Genomic DNA, 22721 nt, shown 5'->3' with positions numbered 1-22721 from the left:
GCTGCCACATCATCCTACAGAAACTGGGGGGGGGTTTCCTTTTATTTGGTGCAGATTTCACATTTCTATCATCTTTTGTTGCTTTCCTGTGACCGATCAAAAGTGCACCATGACTTTGTGGACACATTGGTATGTTAAGGATGCTAGTATTAAAGGACTTACCACTGTTGTGACTCTGGACCCTGGAAATAAGGGAAGTCATTTTAAGTATCACTGAGCTGGTTACGGAAGGGAAAACAACAACAAAAACTTCTGCTTGTTTAAAGGCTTTCCCTAACGTTTACAAACTCAGCTTTTTTCCCTTGGATGCAAAGAGAAATTCAGAAAAAAATTCAGACAATAAGATTCCTGCCTGACCAGGTAGTGGTGCAGTGGATAGAGCATTGGACTGGGATGCGAAGGACCCAGGTTTGAAACCCCGAGGTTGCCAACTTGAGTGTGGGCTCATCAGGTTTGAACAAGGCTCATCAGCTTGAGCCTGAGGTCGCTGGCTTGAGCAAGGGGTCACTTGGTCTGCTGTAGCCCCCTGGTCAAGACACATATGAGAAAGCAATCACTGAACAACTAAGGTGCTGCAAGGAAGAATTGGTGCTTCTCATCTCTCTCCCTTCCTGTCTGTCTGTCCCTATCTGTCCCACTCTCTGTCTCTCTCTGTCTGTCACAAAAAAAATAAAATAAAATAAAGATTTCTGTATGGATTCTGATTATTAGGAAAGCATTTTATGTCAGTGCAGCAGAATGATTGTATGTGGGGAGGTCATTGAGAAGGATGAAGTTGGGGATCATTACTCGTGATAGTTGAGCGCAAAGTTTCTGGAGCCAGACGTGTAGCTCAGAATGCTGGTTTCAGTACATGCATGGCCCAGGAGGGGCCATGTAACTTCATTCACATTGCAGGAAACCTCAAGCTTTTAATGTGAGGGGACAGTACCTAAATTACAGAATGGAAATGAGAAGAAAATGAGATAATTGATATACATGTCCTAGTGTATAGTATAAATAATTGCTCAAGCAATATTAGCATTTTTCTATGTGGACATTTATTATTCCTATAATTTTTTTTTATTTATTCATTATAGAGAGGGAAGAGAGAAAGAGAGAGAGAGAAGGGGGGAGGAGCAGGAAGCATCAACTCCCATATGTGCCTTGACCAGGCAAACCCAGGGTTTTGAACCAGCAACCTCAGCATTTCCAGGTTGATGCTTTATCCACTGTGCCACCACAGGTCAGGCTCTATTATTCCTATAATTGAGATGGTATGTCAGGCTGGATATTTTCTAGTTTCTTACTGACAGGATTACTGTAGGAGTCAGAAAATAAATAAAAAATGTACCATGTAAGCTGGCAAGCATATGTTACACCAGCACACCTATGCACAGCATACTAATCTGGTGCAAATTATGAGGTACCGTGTGATCAAGATAAAGTAAAATAAGTCACGTCTGTCACCTAAATGGTCTGTTTGATTTTGTTTATTTTGTTTTGATTTTGGCAAACTGATTTCATTTAAACCTAAAACCCTAGAATTTTGAGATTAGATATTATTTTTCATATTGTGCAGTGTTTCAAGTTAGTGTTTCTTCAATTTCCTTTCTCTTCAAGAACCTGTTTGTCAAATGTCAACTCTCCAAATGTTCTCTCATGTCAGTACCTGTTTGGAGTACAAATGATACTATTTTTCTGATAAAATCAATACTTTTGCAATATACCGAGAAAATGTCCTATTTTAAATAGAAAATGGGCATTCAGCAGATAGATGTAATGTGAAGATATCTGCATTGGCTGCATGTCGGATTTTGTTGACTCTAAGATACTAAAGAATTTTTTATAAAATATCAATCCACATTCTGGCATAGCAAGAGCAGTATTCCACATATTAATCAAGCACAGTTTAATGATAGAAAGATATTTCATTTGCAAGGTTCATCTTCAAATAAATAAATTATAGGAGAATAAATTAAAACTACTAGAATCCAAGGGGCATGTTGTTTAATCTATTTCCATTTAAAATAATTTGCAGTTAATGGTCTTTAACTTTTGTTAAAATACGTTTAATGACAATAAGGAAGGTATTATTTCACGATGGCTTAATTGCCACATTTTTCATAATTCTCTCCAAAATCATTTTTCTTGCCCTTGTTTTGGAGCATCTGCAATCAGATTCTGTTGCTTCATTTGTATTATAGCTCCCTTCTCCTCACAGAATGACTGACTCCTTCAAATTGGCAATCCCCTTCACTGGTTGCTCTCTGGAAACTATTCACAGGGATATTACCGATGGTTAAAGATAGCTTTATGACCCTGAACTGAGTAATGCCTGAATCTTACGCAGCTTGTCACCTTTAACCACCACCCGACCTCCCCACTAGCCCCATCCTTAATGGAAGTATCTAATGAAGATATTTACCGAAAGGAGTTGCTGAATAGGAGGAATCAAAGCCACACATTAAAAAGCTACTCAAATTTTGGGGAAAAAAAAGGTGCCTTCTTCTACCTTAAAATCAAGGTTGGGAGTGTAGGTGGCTTAGGGATAAGGGTCAAGTAAGGTTTTTAATTTAGTACTTATACAGGGTGAAGCAAAAGTAGGTTTACAGGCCCTGGCCGGTTGGCTCAGAGGTAGAGCGTCAGACTGGCGTGTGGAAGTCTGGGGTTTGATTCCCAGCCAGGGCACACAGGAGAAGCGCTCATCTGCTTCTCCACCCCTCCCCCGCTCCTTCCTCTCTGTCTCTCTCTTCGCCTCCTGCAGCCAACACCCCATTGGAGCAGAGTTTGCTCCGACACTGAAGATGGCTCCATGGCCTCCACCTCAGCTGTTAGAGTAGCTCCGGCCACAGCGGAGCAATGTCCAAGATGGGCAGAGCATTGCCCCCTAGTGGGTATGCCGGATGGATTCCAGTTGGGTGCATGCGTGAGTCTGTCTGACTGCCTCCTAACTTCTAACTTCAGAAAAATAAATAATAATAATAATAAAAAGTAGGTTTACAGTTGTAAGTATTCAACTTTATTTTTTTATTATTTATTAATTATTGTATTATTTTTATATGAACAATTGTAACCCTATTTTTGCCATACCCTGTGTTTATATTTTTACTTTATTATTACTTTTTTATTAATTGATTTTAGAAAAGGAGAGAGAGAGAAAAAAAGGTGAGGGGGGAGGTATGAAAAGCATCAACTCTTCGTAGTTGTTCTTGTATGTGCCTTGACCTGGCCACCCCAGGGTTTGGAACCAGCAACCTCAGCATTCCAGATCTAGGCTTTGTCCACTGCCCATCACAGGTCTGGCAATGCCACCCTGTATTTAAATCTTAGACCATCTGGCTTACTTACTTGCGGGACAAAAATATAAGTAACTAATATACATAGCAATTTCCTAAAAAACTGCCTCCCTGAAAGAAGGTGGGAGAGAAGAGTAATAAAAGGGGAGGGCTATGGTTTATGGTCCTTTTCTTTTTTTGTCTGTGGAATTTGAACCTTCTTTATTGAATAGGGAACTGAGCACTGTTTTCTTTTTGTGGTTACAATGGCTCAGATTCACGCTGTAGGACCCAATAAAACATTGTAATATTTTACCAAGATATCTATTAGCACTCATGCTTCTTGCCTGCCTCCTCCCAATGGTTTGTTTTTTATTTATTAATTAATTTATTTATTTTAATTTATTGTGTTTACATTCAAGTGTCCCACCGAGTACATCACCCCACCTTCATGTTACCCTCAACATCCCCCTTGCCCCACTCACCCCCATGCCCTCTTCTCTCCAGGATTTGTTTTTCTGCTCTCTATAAAGCTGTGTTATGTATATCTAATTTCAACAATCTCTTTCCCTCCTCTGATCCCATCCTCTCATCCCCTTTTCCTCTGTCCCCTTTCCCTCTGGTCCCTTTGATCCCACCTCCCCCTCTATTCCTCTCCTCAGTTCACACTGTTCATTGGATTCCTCAAATGAGTGAGATCATATGATATTTATTCTTCCCTGCCTGGATTATTTCACTTAGCATAATAGTTTCCAGGTCCATCCATGTTGTCACAAAAGGTAAGATTTCCTTGTGTTTCATGGCCACATAGTAATCCATTGTGTATATGTACCACTGCTTTTTAATCCACTCATCCACTGACAGATATCTGGGCTGTTTCCAAATCTTGACTATTGTAAACAATGCTGCAATAAACATGAGGGTACATATCTTCTTTTGAATTAGTGATTTGGGATTTTTAGGGTATATTCCTAAAAGTGGGATAGCTGGGTCAAAAGGCAGTTCGATTTTTAATTTTTGGAGGAATCTCCATACTATTTACCACAGTGGCTGCACCAGTCTGCATTCCCACCAGCAGTGCAGGAGGGTTCCCTTTTTGCCACATCCTCATCATCACTTAATGTGTGCTGTTCTGTTAATGAGCACCATTCTGACAGGTGTGAGGTGGTATCTCATTGTAGTTAATTTGCATTTCTCTAATGATTAGTGATGTTGAACATTTTTTCATCTGCCTATTGGCTATCTGTATGTCCTCTTTGGAAAAATGTCTATTCATTTCTTTTGCCCATTTTTTGATTGGATTGTTTATTTTCCTGCTGTTGAGTTTTATAAGTTCTTTATAAATTTTGGTTATTAACCTCTTATCAGATGTATTGTCAAATATGTTCCCCATTGTGTGGTTTGTCTTTTTATTTTGTTCATATTGTCTTTAGCTGTGCAAAATCTTTTTAGCTTGATATAGTCCCATTTGTTTATCCTGTCCTTTTTTCCCTTGCCTGTGGAGATAAATCAGCAAATATATTGCTGTGGGAGATGTCGGAGAACTTACTGCCTATATTTTCTTCTAAGATGCTTATAGTTTCAGGACTTACATTTAAATGTTTTATACATTTTGACTTTATTTTTGTGAATGGTGTAAGTTGGTGGTCTGGTTTCATTTTTTTTTCAGGTAGCTGTCCAGTTTTCCCAGCACCATTTGTTAAAAAGACTGTCTTTATTCCATTGTATGCTCTTACCTCCTTTGTCAAATATCAATTGTCCATAAGGTGTGGGTTTATTTCTGGGTTCTCTGTTCTGTTCCATTAATCTGTATGCCTGTTCTTATGCTAGTACCAGGCTGTTTTGAGTACAATGGCCTTATAGTATAACTTGATATCAGGAAGTGTGATACCTCCCACTTTATTTTTCTTTTTCAAGATTTCTAAGGCTATCTTTTTTGGTTCCACAAAAATTTTGGATATGTGTTCGATATCTTTGAAGGATGTCATTGCTATTTTAATAGTAATTACATTGAATTTATAGACTGTTTTGGGTAATATAAACATTTTAATGATATTTATTATTTTTATTCAAGAACATGGTATATGCTTCCACTTGTTTGTATCTTCCTTGATTTCTTTTATCAAGTTTTATAATTTTCCTAGTACAAATATTTAACCTCCTTGGTTAAGTTTATTCCAAGGTACTTTATTTTTTTGTTGCAAGAGTGAAGGGGATTGTTTCCTTAATTTCTCTTTCAGACAGTTCATTGTTAGTGTATAAAAATGCTTCTGATTTTTGAATATCAATTTTGTATCCTACCACCTTGCTGAATTCATTTATAAGGTCCAGTAGTTTTTTGACTGAGACTTTAGAGTTTTCTATGTACAGTATCATATCATCAGCAAATAATAATAGTTCTACTTCTTCTTTTCCAATTTGGATGCCTCTTATTTCTTCTTGTTGTCTGATTGCTGTGGCTAGGACTTACAGAACTATGTTGAATAAGAGTGGTGAAAGAGGGTACCCCTGCCCTGTTCCTGATCTTAAGGAATTGCTTTTAAATTTTGCCCATTGAGTATGATATACTGTGGGTCTGTCATAGATGGCCTTTATCATGTTGAGGTATATTTCCTGTTTCCCACTTTACTGCGAGTTTTGATCATAAATTGGTGCTGGATTTTATCAAATGCTTTTTCTGCCTCTATTGATATTATCATGTGATTTTTCTCCTTCCTTTTGTTTATATGATGAATCACATTGATTTATTTGTATACCAGCCTTGCCTCCCCAGAATAAATCCCACTTGATCATGATATATGATTTTTTTCATGTATTGCCAGATCCGGTTTGCTAATATTTTGTTCAGAATTTTAGTATCTAACTTCATCAGTGATATTGGCCTATAGATTTCTTTCTTTGTATTGTCTTTGCCTGGTTTTGGAATCAGAATTATGCTTGCCTCATAAAAGGAGATTGGAAGTCTTCCCTCTTCTTGAATTTTTTGAAATGGCTTGAGAAGGATAGCCATTCTTCTTTGAATGTTTGGTAGACTGCACCTCTGAAGCCATCTGGCCCAGAGCTTTTGTTTGTTGGGAGTTCTTTGACAACTGTTTTGATTTCATTTGTTGTAATTGGTCTGTAGGTTTTCTGATTCTTCCAGATTGATTTTTGAAAGATTATATGTTTCAAAGAATTTGTCCATTTCACCTAGGTTGTCTAATTTTTTAGCATACAGTTCTTCATAGTATTTTCTTATAATCCTTTAAATTTCTGCTGTGTCAGTTGTTACTTCTCCACTCTCATTTCTAATTTTATTTATTTGAGTCCTCTCTCTTTTTCTCTTGGAGAGTCTGGTTAAAGGTTCATCAATCATATTTACCTTTTCAATGAATCAGCTCTTGGTTTCATTGATCCTCTGTATTGTTTTTTATCATCTATGTCATTTATTTCCACTCTGATTTTTATTATGTCTTTCCTTCTACTTCTTCAGGGCTTTACTTATTGTTCTTTTTTAGTTCTTTTAGATGCAGGGTTAAGTTGTTTATTTGAGCTTTTTCTTGCTTCTTATGCTATACCTGTAATGCTATTAACTTTCCTCTCAGGACTGCTTTTGCTAAATCCCATAAATTTTTTTAGTTGTATGTTCATTTTCATTTGTTTCAAGGAAATTTTTTATTTCTTCCTTGATCTCATTATTAATTTATTCATTATTTAATAACATGCTATTTAGTTTCTAAGAGTTTGAGTGTTTTTCAGTTTTTCTATTCTATTTGATTTCTAGTTTCATGCCATTGTGATCAGAAAAGATGCTTGATATGATTTCAATCTTCTTAAATTTATTGAGACTCGCTTTGTGTCTTAACATGTGGTCTGTTCTAGAGAAAATACCATGAGCACTTGAAAAGAATGTATATTCTGCTGCTTTAGTGTGAAAGGCTCTGAAGATCTCTATTAAATCCAGTTGATCCAGTGTGTACTTTTAGGCTGCTGTTTCTTTGTTAATTTTTGTTTTTAAGATTCTATCCAGTGATGTTAGTGGTGTATTGAAATCCCCTGCTATTATAGTATTGCTGTTGATCTCGCCCTTTATGTTCATTAAAATCTGCTTTATATATCAATATTTAGGTGCTCCTATATTAGGCGCATAGATATTTATAATGGTTATATCTTCCTGTTTGATTTCTCCCTTTACCATTATTTACTGACCTTCTTTATCCCTTATTATATCCTTTGTTTTAAAGTCCATTTTGTCAGATATAAGTATTGCTACCCCAGCTTTTCTTTTTTCATTTCCATTTGCATGAGATAGTTTTTCCATCCCTGTACTTTCAGTCTATGTGTATCTTTTGTTTTGAGGTGGGTTTCTTGCGGACAGCATATGCATGGGTCCTGTTTTCTTATCCACACAGCTACCCCTATGTCTTTTGATTGAAGCATTTAATCCATTTACATTTAAGGTTATTATTGATATATAGTTGTTTATTGCCATTTTATTCTTTAAATCTACATTCCTCTTTTACTAGATTTCCCCCCTTTGTTCTATTTGCAATAGACCCCTTAACATTTCTTGCAGCATTGGTTTTGTTGTAATGAGTTCCTTGAGGGTTTTTTTTTTTTTTTCTGGGAAGCTTTTTATTTCTTTTTCTATTTTAAATGATAGTCTTGCTGGACAAAGAAGTCTTGATTGTAGGTTCTTGTTTTGCATTATTTTGAATATTTCTTGCCATTTCTTCTGGCCTCAAGTGTTTCTGTTGAAAAGTCAGGTGTCATCCTTATGGGAGCTTCTTTGTAGGTGATTGACTGCTTTTCTCTTGCAGCTTTTCATATTCTTTCTTTACCTCTTAGCTTTGGTATTTTAACTATGATGTGTCTTGGTGTAGGCCTCTTTGGATTCCTTTTTAATGGGATTCTCTGAGCTTCCTAAACTTGCGTGACTTTTTCCTTCATCAATTTAGGAAAGTTTTCTGCTATGATTTCTTCAATCAGGTTCTCTATCCCTTGTTCTTTCTCTTCTCCTTCAGAAACCTCTATTATGCGGATGTTATTTTTCCTCATGTTGTCACAGAGCTCTCTGAGAGTTTTTTCAGACTTTTTGATCCTCATTTCTTTTTGCTGTCCTTCTTCTGTGCTTTCACTTTTCTTGTCCTCTAAATTGCTGTTTCGATCTTCTGCTTCATCCAGCCTGCTTTTAATTCCTTCTAGTGTAGTCTTCATTTTAGATATTGTTTGGCATTTCTGTCCGATTCTTTTTTATGATTTCAATTTCCTTTTTGATATTTACTGTCTCTTTATTTAGGTGCTTGTTATATCCATCTATTGTTGCTCTAAGATCCTTGAGCATCCCTACAATCATTATTCTAAACTCTGCATCTAGTATCTTGGCTATTTCCATCTCATTTGGTTCTTTTTCTGAGGGTTTCTCTTGTTGATTCATTTGAGTTGCATTTCTCTGTCTTCCCATTTTGTCTCTGCATAGACTACTCCTTTGGTTGTGTTGTTTGTGTAGCTAGCTGAGTATAGGGTTGGTGTTGTCTGCCTCCAGCTTTCAGTTGTGTTGTTTCTAGATCTTCTTTGGTTGGCCTCATCTGTTATTTGTAATCCACTGTGGGCTACTTGTCTGCTGCTATGGCTCTTTTTGCTATTTTTGTCAGTGTTTTCTATGCCTTAGCTGGGTCAGGTGTGAGGAATCTTTCCTTAAGATACCTCTCTAACTAGGGTTGTTATGTCCTGAGCTGATACTCTCCACATCTGGCCACTGGAAGTACCAGCTCTGGTCCTCCCTGGCCAGAACCCAGCGTGGACCAGTGGGGGTCACTGCTCATGACTGGCCCCCAACAACCATCCTGGAGCTACTGGTGATCCAGAATCTGTGGCTGCCTCTGCTGGGTCCTGATGGTGTTGTAAATATCAGTTGTACTCTTAGGTTGGCTTTTATCTACTTTGGCCAGTGTGTGTGGCCTCTCTATTCCTGAGGTGTATTCTTTCTGCTGGCCCCCCCACTGCCACAGCCTCCTCAGGTACTCAGGTATCAACACTGCCAGTTATGTGAGTTCACGTGCGGAAGCTTGGGCTGACCCCCAGGGCTGCCCATAGGCTCGGGGAACTCCTCACCTTGCCGGGCTCCACCCCCCACAGGCATGCAGGCTGCCTCTCCGGCTCCGCCTCTCACCTTCGCTGTGCGGACTGCCTTGCTCCACTTCCCGCAGGTATGGGCACGTGGGAGGCCTCTATGGGTTCGGCCCCCTGCCACTGTGCAGGCAGAGCACCATGGCCACTGCCATCGGGCCCTCCCATCCTTTGGAGTATACTCAGCAGTTTGAGGGGGTGGTGTATGCCAGACCTCAGCACTCAAAACCTGTGTCCCTGATGTACCCCCTGCTTCTAAGCATCTCTTTGCACTGACTAAAGCAAGAGAGCCTCTGGTGGGCAGGGTAATTTCTTCACTTTGCTGGCTTGGTTCTCCCAGGAAAAAGGGCCACTTTAGATTTGGGGAGTGACCCAGTACAGGGGTCAAGGTGACTGCCTCTCACAATCTCTCCCTGTGCCCCCGAGACTACAGTCTCCTCTCATAACTCCGGTCCTCTTGGCACTCTCCACTCCCAGAGCCTCGGGTGAGTGGCTGTGAATGAGGTTTTCTGCGTGGTCCCTTTAAGATGGAGCCTGGGTCTGAGAGTTCTGTCTCCCTCTCACAAACAGTAACCCAACTCTTCTTTCAGCTACATACTGTCTGTATGCCTCCTCTAGTCTCTGGGGCTCCAGGCTGGGGTTTAAGTATTGGGGCTGAGGACCCACAACTCTCCGGGCAACCCACCCCACTGTGTGAGACCCTCAGGGCCACCTCTCACCCCTGGAGCGGGGCAGCCCTTTCTACGTCTCTGCCCTTCCTACCAGTCTTGGTGTGGCTTCCAGTGATGATTGGTTATAGATTCTTCTTAGTTTAGTCCAAAGTTCGGTTTATGGTTCTTGCCAATGACAGACCTTGTCTAGATCTGCTCACTGCTTGCATGAAGAATGAGCAACAGAAGCAACACTTGATGCTGCACTTTGAGTGCAGTAATGCCAGCCTCTTAGAGTCATGATTCTATCCAAATTTGTCATTCTAGCCAAATTGGGAATGTGTCTTCTCCTTAAAAGTGATTTAAGAAAGAAAACATGAAAAAGTTTCTGGAAGCACAAAGGCAAAATGGCTATTTCTTCTTTGTGATTTATCAGGACTGTCATTGTTTCTGAGTTGATAATAATTTCTTATTTACCTGTATGTATTTTTTAATTAATTTGAAAGAAACTGTTTTTTTTTTCCCTCAAGACACATTAAACAACCAATGGCATTTTAAGAGGCATATCGAAGGCAAACACTTAGTGTCTGGTGTTTTTCAGACCAGCAAGTGAGCCTGGTCTTGCCCAAACAGTTTGGGAACATCTGAATTGTCCTGCAGGGCAAAAGACATCAGGAAGATGGAAGCCCTTGCTGTTATAGGAATTGTGAAGCGACTTGCATGTTACCTGTTATATAATACTCTTATCATAACAGAAGGGTAAAATGGTGTTGAGATTTCAAATATGATCACATATGATTCAATTTGGTCTCAAACTCCTTAAATATAGTAGACAAACAGGATTTAAATATTCCCGTCAATTTCAGAATCTTCACATTCCTTATAAAAGGGTAAGGCTTGAATACTTAGTTGTCCAGTTGAGGAAGGTGCTAAGAAGGACTCACGTTTGTGGATCTTACATGATAATATACATAGCTAAAATCCAATACACTGTATGAATTCTTGTCTCTGCTGTTGTTATGCAGTCTGCCTTTTGATTCATCAGTTCATCATAAACCAAAACTTAAAATATTTGAGAAAATGAAAGACTTAGAGGACTAAAAATAAAGCCTTGGAAAACTGATTGAAAAGAGAGGAATACAATTACTCTCTGTTGAACAAAGTACTAGAGAAAGAAAGCAACAATACAATAGCTACTAGTAAAAATAATTTAGGTTCTTGTTTTGGTAACTGGAAAACTATCTAAGAATGTGTAGACAGAACCTAAGAACTGGCTAAACAAGTAGTGTCTGTTCTATGACATGGGAAGTTTTAGAAATTGGAAAGTAGAAGAAAGAGCGACATGGGACTGGGGTGGAGGAAGAGAGAGAGCATGTTGGGTGAGGTTAACTTGAAAGAATTTTCTTATCTATCCCCATGAGTGGGTGTGTGCTGAACGTGAGAGAAGGAAGTGAACTACTCAGGTAGTGCAAAGCACCCAGGTTGTGTCTTTGAAGATGGAAAATTTCACTCAGGCCAATATTCAAGGAAAATTCAAACCATCTATGGCTTGAGCAAAGAAACAAGGTTCCTGAATACTAATTTTCAGCATGTAACAGTTTGTCAGTGATTAAGGATGAGATTAGGATATTTTAAAGGTTGAGGTCATTCAGAAATTCTACAAATATGTAGGGCATGCCTATAACTATGATTGATGAATGATATGTTACTTCTTTTTATTAAATTTCTTAATATAATTTTGGTATAAGCAAGTTATCAATTAATTAATAGTAGAAAAAGAAGTTTAGATAAGCTGTTTTCATTTAAGAGGTACTAAAGATTAAAAATTATTGATAGTGTAAAAAAGAAGTTTCATTTTATCATTAAAAACAGATTTATTAGCCTGACTAGGCAGTGGCACAGTGGATAGAGTGTTGGCCTGAAATGCAGAGAACCCAGGTTTGAAACCCCGAAGTCATCGACTTGAGTGCGGCTCACCAGCTTGAGCACAGGTTTGCTGGCTTGAGCATGGGATCATAGACATGATTCCATGGTCACTAGCTTGAACAACGGGTCACTCACTCTGCCCTAGCCCAATCCCCTCCCCTCGTCAAAGCACATAGGAGAAAGCAATCAATGAACAACTAAGGTGCAAGCAATGAAAAATTGGTGCTTCTCATCTCTCTCCCTTCCTGTCTGTCTGTCCCTATCTGTCCCTCTCTCTGTCTCTCTCTCTGACCTGTCAAAAAAAAAAAAACACGATTATATTTATAAGATCTATCTTTGCAACATTTATAGCATAACTTTTTACATAAAACTATTAACCAAAGTTTATTAGATACTTTATTGTTCTTTCTCTAAGGTGAATATTTATTCTAAATAATATTCTATTTAGAATTATATATATATATATTATATATAATATATAATATATATATAATATATATATATATACACCAGTGAGAGAGAGAGACAGTGAGAGAGGAACAGATACAGATTATATAAATATAGTCTTGCAAATTAGATTCCTTCATCTGAGACCAAATGCTTGGTAGTCATTATAATTTGAAACTTTAGTGTTAATAACATGCCTAGAATTCATACTATTTGAGAAAGCCATATGTCACTCTTAAGAGTAAGATTGGTCTACAATAACACTACTATACTGAATTTAGTATCTGACTAAAATCTTTTTGCTTTTTCATTTTTAATATTTCATGAATAATAAGGAAAATCAAATGCAATAATAAAGGAAGTAAAATAAAGTAATCTTGTTCTCTCAATATTACTAATTGAGAAATTACTTGAGTCACTTTTCACTAAATCTCTATTATTAAAAATCTTATGATCTTCTTGAAATTCAAATCATAGATTATAATGTTTTTACAAGAATTAAAGGTTCCTTTAATAAATTTCTCCTAAACTCTCAATGTCATTTTTCTGGCTACTTAGAATATAAAATCTACAATGTATTTATTAGTTTATTCTTTTGGTATATTCCTAATGCATTCCTCAGTGCTTTCAATATTTCCTTCTTTACGCAGAACTATCATTAATAAAGACAATTTCTTTTTTAAAACTCTTCACTTACTATGAATCCAGAATAATGAGAATTCAGGATAAAACACAAGTAAATTTTATTGACTATTTCTATGTCAGGACACTATCTTTGGTCTGTGTATTATACATTTTAAAACCTACACATATTTCATAGAAATTCTGTTTAATCCTGGTCATCAGCCAACTCTCCGACTTGTGCTGGGCAAATGATCAATCTCTGCCTGTTCTCCATTTCTCAGGCTTAGAAATATTCAGTGATGAGTATGTTAGAAAGTCAGAGCCCTATGCCTATTGTGCCATGATATGAAAAATGAACTAATAAGAAATGGGGGGAGAGAAAGAAAACACTGATGATATTATTTAGGTACCCAGATTTTTTTGTCTCAAACTAATGCTACACCTAGAATTTTGCTTATGGAAGTTAATGAGTTTTCCTTTTTGCATAAGTCAGTTTGAGTTCATTTTTCAATAACTTGCATCCAAAGTATTCTTAATGAATCTACTTAAAAAAATTTAAGCCTTATATATGACAGGCCTTTTGTGAAGCATTGAGAGTCAAGTATGGATGATGGAGAATCAATTCTCTAGAACAATGGTTCTTAACAACATCATCCCAAGCACTCAGCTATTTTGTTATAAATAACATCAGAGGCAGATTTAACAGTGGGTGCCCCAGGCACGCGCCCTGGGCCCAACTTCTGAAGGGCCCCACAAAATCCTAACTTTACACTTTTTTCTAATGTAAGGGGCCCAATATTTTCTTCTGTGCCCGGGGCCTCAACCAACCTTAATCCGCCTCTGAGTAACATGTTGAAAATAATTTATTAGTAAGAGTATTTTAATTTGTGCAAGAATTCTTAATATATTTATTTGTATTTATTCAAGGATATCCCTTTATATCACCATTCCCTCTTTCCTTATAAGAAAAAGTGGCTCTAATTACAAATTATTAAGTAATAGTTCTTTGCACCATATGCACACATTTTGCAGAATACCAATTCTCTCAGAATTCTCCCAGTAGTTCTGAGAGTTCCCAAGTGAGGCTCACAGTGGTGAAGCAGTATTACCTGTCCTGTAATCAGGACTCCCTGCACCAGGGAAACTATTCACTGGTGCTTAAGTCGTGACAATGGAACCAACAAACCACAGGTCACTGTGCCACATGCTCACTATTGCTGATAATTAGGATAAATGTGTGCCTAGAGTTTCTTGGGTCAGCCATTGACTGAACCATTTAACTGCAGCATCCTGTTCTATTTCTCCTCCGTTCTCCCTTGTCTCCTACTTAGGATAATCTATACTGTTGTACCTCCTCCCAGGATTACATATCAGGACTCCTTTATGTTTCTAAGGTATTACAGAGAAATAGCTCATTCAGTAGTTATTTAGCCAAGCTTAACACCTACTTGTGATTTAACATTGAAATTAGAATAGAACTTTTGGTTGGTTATTCTTATTCTGCATAACATGACACCTGACTGCTACTTTTTTTTTAATTGAGCAGTAATTGACATATAACATTGATTGGTTTCAGGTACACGATATAACTATCATCACCACATAAAATTATAATTTTTTTTCTTGTGATCAGAACTTTTAAGATCCTCAACTTTCATATGAAAAATACAGTATTATTGACTATATCCACCTGGATCTCACATTACTCTGACCTTGATTGTGATGTTCTAGGCACACTGGCCTCCCAAAGTCCAAGAACCTCATTCCAAGTATTTCTCTCCTATAGTACTCTTTGCTCTGCTCTTTTCCTAACCATTTTTCTACTCATAATTCATGTCCCAATTTAATGGTACATCACTTATTCATGAAAGCATGTTACTTTATGTTTTATAAATGTTCCTGATACCTGTTATTTTATCAAATAAGTACTTTTATTATTTCTAATTATTTATTAATTAGTGTAATTATTTCTTAAATGCTTGTCTGCCTCACTTGAATGGGAACATCATAAAAGTAAAGACTGTATGTATTTGTGTACCGCTGCTAAGTACAATGCTAGGAAAACACTAGGTGTTTAATTTGCATTTGTTGGAGAAATAAATGAATGAAATTGGAGGAAAATCTAAGTATCAGAAAATATGTTAAGTTTAACACTGCCCTTTCTTTTATTACTTTTTCGACAGGAATTGCTTCCAGATTTCTTCAGTACAAAAAAAAAAAAGAAATTCTTATAATAATAGGTGTGGGGTGGTCAGCAATGGGGGATGGTCGCGTGGGGAGCCCAGACCTGGGAACTTTGGCTGGGGCCACCCACATCCATGTGCACCAGGGGAGACTTCCTGGGAGCCCTTGGGTAAAGAGCGACCGTCTGCCAGCCAGTGAGATTTTACCATGGCATATTAGCTCGACCACCCTAAAGACCCTTTATATATCTCCCACGCCAGTCACCCAATGTGACTTCCTGGCCTCTGTGTCCCTGGGACCAGGGAACCTCATCGGATGGAAAGTGCTGTACTCAATAAAGCCTTTTATTATTCCACACTTCGTGGCTCCGGCTCATTCCTTCTTCCTCGGCAGGAAAAAATACCTTACAATGGGTATTACAGAGTCTAGAGACAGGGTCCCAGTCCCCTTAGGACTCCTGCTGTAATCCTGGCCTTTGCTCTACTCAGCAGCCCCTCCTTTATTTTCTCCCTGATGCTTCCTCTAGACCAGTGGTCCCCAAACTTTTTTGGGCCACGAACTGGTTTAATGTCAGAAAATATTTTCACGAACCAGCCTTTAGGGTGGGATGAATAAATGCACAAAATAAAATTATGTGACTGGCGTAAACACTGTGGTATTTTTAAATATAGTTGTCGAACTTACGAGACAAGCGTCAAGAGTGAGTCTTAGACGGATGTAACAGAAGGAATCTGGTCATTTTTAAAAAATAAAACATCATTCAGACTTAAATATAAATAAAACGGAAATAATGTAAGTTATTTATTCTTTCTCAGTGGACCGGTACCAAATGGCCCATGGACCGGTACTATTCCACAGCCCAGAGGTTGGAGACCACTGCTCTAGACCACTTTATCCCATCATTTGGTTCATATATTGGGAAATATGGGCATCGCCATTATGTGCAACTTTTCACATGGTGACTGGTGACTGTTTGATGTCATTCCCAGAGAACATTCCCAGAAAGGGAAAGTGATTAGCATTCAGGTATTCACCCTTTGTATACCAGCCCCTTAACAATGGGTTAGATTCTTGGAAATAGTGGCTCGCTGCTCTGCTTTTAAGAGTCATTTTCTTCCCCAGAGGCACCCCAGGTCCAGTGGCAGAGAGCTATCTGAGAGGTTCTCTCAGTTCAGGTCCTGCTGGAACAGTGTGCCCAACTCAGAACACACATATACTCAAAATGTGTAAGAGCATCTCCGCATCCAAGGGATGATGTGTCTTTTAAGAACTGTGCCAAGATATACTCCTAAAAACTCAAAGCTTGTTTATATTCTTCCTTATCTTCTTCCCAAAGTGACAGCTCACTCTTTCCCTGGCTGCTCTCAGGCACCCAGAAGATGTCACAGGGATCCCGCCTAAAAACTGTGTGCTCTCTCTGCCATTTCCTCATGTCCAAAGCTGTGAGTAGACTAAGCTGAAAAACTCACCCTAAATTATTAGGTGGGTAATATGTGTGTTTAATGGAAATACCTGGACCCATTACAACTATCAAATCTTATTTTTAGGCAACGGATTGGTGAAAGTGAGAGGGACAGGTATATGGTCATTTCTGGACCACTGAATTGCACATTTTAGTTTTTTAATACTACATAATTTCAAATAAGCTACACAATTTCTGGATATCTTAATTTTTATTTAAATCAGTTTTCTCCAATATATGTTTATTTTTATACAATTAAGTATCTTTGATTATAGTTTTTTGGATTTTACATTTATCTTTATGAAGCTGAACACATTCCATACTTGGTGTAGTTCATTATAAATGATAAATCTTTTCTAAATTAATTTGTTTCTAATTAGTTTTTGTGCTATTCAATTTCTAGTCATAGTTCTACAAAGTTAAATTAATATTAAGGGTAAGATACTAACCTCCAAAGTAAAGAGATTCTGATTCAAGGATAATTCATTTTTAATGGAGAACAAAATTGTCACAATACATTAATTTTCTGGAGTGTAAGGTGCCTTTTACTCTAGTGGCAACATATATCCATCACTAGTCAAATAAAATAGTATTTGATGAGCACAAAAAAAAGCACCGTGTTATGAACTATCACAATTCTACACAGTATAAAATAAACTAAAAATTTGAAATTCATCCTGTAAATATCAGTTTCATACTCTCTGATTAAGGTTAAAAATACCATGCACTTGAGAATTCATTATGGTTTTCAATGACCCATATTTACTAAGTACTAATCCATTGATGCTTCTTAATCTTGTTTTATAGAAGTATATCAAGCAACTGTTCCTTCAGCACAAAACAATCTTAAAATCTCCAAGACTCACAACACCATTTAGTTTTCACTCATGTTACACAAATGTTGAAGGGTGGTCAGCCTGACTGGGCTTTGCTGGCTTTGGTTTGCCACCTCTGGGTTGTTCCATGCTTGGGCTTTGTTCCCCGTGTTTTCTTCTCCCAGTAGCCAGGCTGAAAGATCAACCCCTACTACAACACACTGTTGTCATAGCAGAAGACAGATGTTCCTCTGTTACATCTGTTCACATTCCATTTCTTAAAACAAGTGACATGGCGAAACCCTGTGAGTAGGGGCAGGTGTGAGTGGGTAGTAAATATTTAGTAATTAGTTATCTATTCAGTAGGTAACCAGGAAGCTGACTTGTTTTTATTATGCTTGGGGACATAAGCAACAATTCATTTACTTATTAATATACACATATCATTTGAATGTCCACTGTAGGTAATGTCCTTATTAAGTACTTCCTTGTGATACAATTGAGAACACTAGGAAGAAATAAACATAGAAAAATGGTCCTTATTAAAAATTTTCCATTTTCTTAGGCTAGGGTTTGGCAAATGTTTCCTGTAAAGAGTCAAATATCAAATACTTTAGAGTTTCTGGGTTACCTAATTCTCTGTGGTGGCTTTTTTCTTCTTTCTCCATTTCCACCTTTTCTTCCTTCTTCTTTTTACTCCTCTTCTAACAATTCTTTAAATATGGAAGAAAAGTTCTTAGCTCTAAGACTTCATAAAAAATAAACCCTAGCCCCATCTGATCCATGTGCTATCACTTGCCAACCCTTGCTTTAAGGAAATACAACAAAATACTATTCATATTAAACAAAATGTTATCATTTTAAATAAATTTGTATAATCTAGTTTGATTAATCTGTATATCTGTAAGTCCATTTTCTTTGTTTACAAAGTCCCAATAACTGAGAGAACAATATAGAACCTCTATATTAAAAAGTACTTATAACAGTCTAGGGGACTATGACAAATACATTTTCCTTAGTTGCCCAGCCTTACCTAGTGGATAATATAGTTTAAATATCAGCTTCATGCTCAACTCTTCACACAGAATCAGCACTTCTTTTGAACAAAATTTGGAAGGTAATTTATACAGTGTATGCACTGAGTTCAGGTCTTCGTTCTGTCATTTAATCGCTGGACAGAGCATGTCTATAATAGCTAATATATGGCCTTTAATAATCCTATAATAATTTATGATTTGAATTTTCTTGGTTCTTTGTAGAGTAATTTGTAGTTAAATTATAGAAATTTTAAATATTATGTTCGGAGACAATAAAATCTTATTTAAATCTTTTTTTTTTTATTTACAGAGACAGAGAGAAAGTCAGAAAGAGGGTAGACAGGGACAGACAAACAGGAATGGAGAGATGAGAAGCATCAATCATTAGTTTTTCCTTGCGCATTGCGACACCTTAGTTTAGGGGTCCCTAAACTACGGCCTGCGGGCCGCATGCGGCCCCCTGAGGCCATTTATCTGGCCCTCGCTGCACTTCCGGAAGGGGCACCTCTTTCATTGGTGGTCAGTGAGCATCCTGTGCTCCTGGAGTACTGTATGTGGTGGCGCCGCAAAGCGCAGCATTGCTCACATACAGTACTGCTTCTGGTGACATGGGACACACACGTCACAGCTCCAGAAGCGCGTCATATCACTTGTTACGGCAAGCAGTGACAAATATGGAACCGGACATTGACCATCTCATTAGCCAAAAGCAGGCCCATAGTTCCCATTCAAATACTGGCCAGTTTGTGGATTTAAATTTACTTGTTCTTTATTTTAAATATTGTATTTTTTCCCGTTTTGTTTTTTTACTTTAAAATAAGTGTGCATAGGGATTTGTTTGTAGTTTTTTTTTATAGTCCGGCCCTCCAAAAGTCTGAGGGACAGTGAACTGGCCTCCTGTGTAAAAAGTTTGGGGACCCCTGCCTTAGTTGTTCATTGATTGCTTTCTCATATGTACCTTGACCGCAGGCCTTCAGCAAACCAAGTAACCCCTTGCTCAAGCCAGAGACCTTGGGTCCAAGCTGGTGAGCTTTTGCTCAAACCAGATGAGCCTGTGCTCAAGCTGGTGACCTTAAAGTCTCGAACCTGGGTCTTCTGCATCCCAGTCCAACGCTCTATCCACTGTGCTACCACCTGGTCAGGCTTATTTAAATCTTAAGCAAGATATTAATTTTTAATTTCTTTTTTTTTAACCAGGGAACTGACCGGGTTTGGTTTATGCCACAGGTTGTAACTTTTTTTAATGTGGATTCTTATTGCAATGTCTGAGCTGTTTGCAGAGATATTCAGTTTGGATCAGCCCCACATTTGTGTCACCCAATGGCCAGTCTTCAAAAGGGTAGATAGACATGTACCCTTAGCTAACTTCTCAAACCTTCAGTATGCTATTTAAGGTGAGATCTATGCACGTGGAATTTGTAGGTGAGCATAGTAGTTTACAACCAATTTATGAAAATTTTGTCAATCACCCTCCTCTCTGAGACCTCCTCCCAACATTTTTTTAAATATTTTGAAAATTTTATTGATTTTAGAGAGAGAGAGTGGAAGGGAGAGAGAGTGGAAGGGAGAGAGAGAAGGAGAAGAGAGATGAGAAACATCAACTTATAGTTGCTTTACTTTAAATTGTTCATTGATTGCTTCTCATATTACCTTGACTGGGAGGCTCAAGTTAAACAAGTAACCCCTTGCTCAAGCCAGTGACCTTGGGCTCAAGCCAGCAACTTTGGGCTTCATATCAGCAACCATTGGGTTCAAGCCAGGGGCCCCACACTCAAGCTGGCAAGCCAGGGCTCAAGCCAGTAACCTCGGGCTTCTGTCCTGAGACTCAGCGTTCCAGGTCAGTGTTCTATCCATCCTGCCACCATTGGTCAGGTTCCTCCAACACTTTATAATTCCCTGGGGCCTTGCCTTTCTGCACTTTAGTCAAAAACCTAACTTCTTGCTTTTCCAGACACTTCCTGAAGCTGCATGCATTCCGGAACAAATGGCGGGAGGAAAAAACGTAACGGGGGATTTGCTTCACGCTCGTAAAATGACACTGCCTTTTATCAGAGAGGATTTTCTTTCCTCAGATGCAGAACCCTGCCTGGCTGCCACTGTCATCGCTGTGTAGCTGCCACCCCACCGCCCCAGTACTGCCTGGGGACTGGAACAAGACAAGATGAATTTAAAAAAGGAAAAGCCATTGCTCCTCGCTTTTTCAAACCTTAGTTGTCCTCAGGAAGAGTGTTTCCGATGGAGCAATTTCTGTCTGTTTGACTGTAGACAATTACAGATATGGGACTGTTTTTGTATTTCAGGTGTGTTGACATGAGAGACAAAAAGGAACTCAGTGATTGGTGTGTCCCTAGTGAGTTGGAAAAGCAAAGCTGGAACCTGAAAGAGTACATCTGAGAACACAAGCTGGGCAAAGAGTCTGCTACAACCAACATTTCTCCTGGTGAACATCTTCTGAGCTGTTAAAAGACAGTCTGTTGCTGCCCAACAAACCTGATGTACAGTCAAAGATAGTAGTCAAGTATTTCAGTCATATACTGTAACTCTATTTGGTATCCCTTATAAATAAAATAACAAATATGCCATGTATTACAGGGAAAAAAAAGAAGAAAAGGCAGAACAGTAACTTTAAAAAGCCAAGTTAACTAACATGAAAATAAATTTTAAAATAATCAGTAAACAAGTAATATCAATGATCAAAACATAAAATATTTTTTATAAACACTGGTAATATCAAAGCATCTTATTTGAAATTGCTTTTATTTCAGTTTGAAAACATCTCAGTAACTGGCACCTTGCTATTATTCAAAGAATAAGAAGATCTCTGTCTCTATATTTGTCTATGTCAGAGAGTCTTTGCAATTCTTGACCTTCTCTTGGTTACTTTGGTTAAGCCAGGATTCATATGCTATCAATGTCATTTTCAATGTTCCGGTATAAAAACAGCTCTGGTAATTTTCCCAAGCAAAATTATTTTCTTTTTGCATGCCCATGCAAATCCAGTGTGAAACTCGCCAAGAGGAAGAGATCTCCAAGGACATACAAGGAAGTTTACAGAGCCTTAGTCTGCGTACACTTAGTTTGCATACATTTTCATAGACATCTCAAGAAAAATTGTTAGTATTTTAACTGTATATTCAATGCAAATTGACTTTGCCTTATCCTTTGATAATTGTGAAAGATGTTATGAGGCCCCTGGTTGTTATACCTTTTGTTTACATTTAAACTTTAATGGTATTGACTGCTTTGAGTCAAATTTGGAAGTTAAGATTTCATCACACTAATGCATTATAAGGTCAATTGCAGATTGATCTAAGTAAGTACAAAATAAGTGGTTTCTAACAGAGGATTTCAATTGACAGAAACTACTGAAGTTTTACCTAGATACTGACTAGATTATGAGAGCATTTTTAGAGAATATCTTCACAGGAATTTCATTCAGATTCACCCTAACTTATTTGCAAAAACTGTATAATATATACATAAGCTAATTAGTATGTTTAAAAAAATTGTATATGTGAGTGCCTTAAATATGACAGCAACAGGAACTTTCCACATGTGTATACCAAAGGAAAAATGAACAAATCCATTTATTTGTAAACATTTTACATTCAAGTTCTTGCCCTTCCATCATACAGACATAATTTTAAGACTTTAAATATACAGCAGTTTAATTACAACATCTTCCAGCTGCTGGCCAAGAATGGCATTTCCTATTGTATGTCCTTTTCTTTTCCTCCTCTTGAAGATACACCAAGAATAAGAAAAACTGCCAGATGTCACAAATTGCAAGCCCGATAAACACAGTACAATCTGAAAAGCAGTTGAAGGTGTCTGAGGCTCGCAGCTTTCAGTGATTCTGTTCTTACTCTGGTGTGATTCACAGGAGGTGATTATCATGGAGTCCAGATGCTGGCTCTGCAGCTGCCGCCCAGTGCGGCACCTTCTCGCTGCGTCTTCTACTTTGTGCAATGAGCTTGGCAACATTTAGGCCCTGCTGAGCATGTGGGTTTGTTGGTTTTGGGTTTTTTTTTTAATGATTAGTCAATAGTGAAATGAAATGGGCTCTGAAGATAATGAATAAAATTGAACAGGGAAGCAAAGACAATTTTTTTCCCCCTGAGGCCATGTTAGCATTTTGTTTGAGTATGAATGGGAGAGCTTGGTGACTATTTAGGAAGCAAGCTGTGGCAAAATCCAAGAGACTGAACAGA

This window comes from Saccopteryx leptura, chromosome 1 (genome assembly GCF_036850995.1).
Source record: "Saccopteryx leptura isolate mSacLep1 chromosome 1, mSacLep1_pri_phased_curated, whole genome shotgun sequence".
NCBI lineage: Eukaryota > Metazoa > Chordata > Mammalia > Chiroptera > Emballonuridae > Saccopteryx > Saccopteryx leptura.
This window is presented reverse-complemented; position numbering follows the sequence as displayed.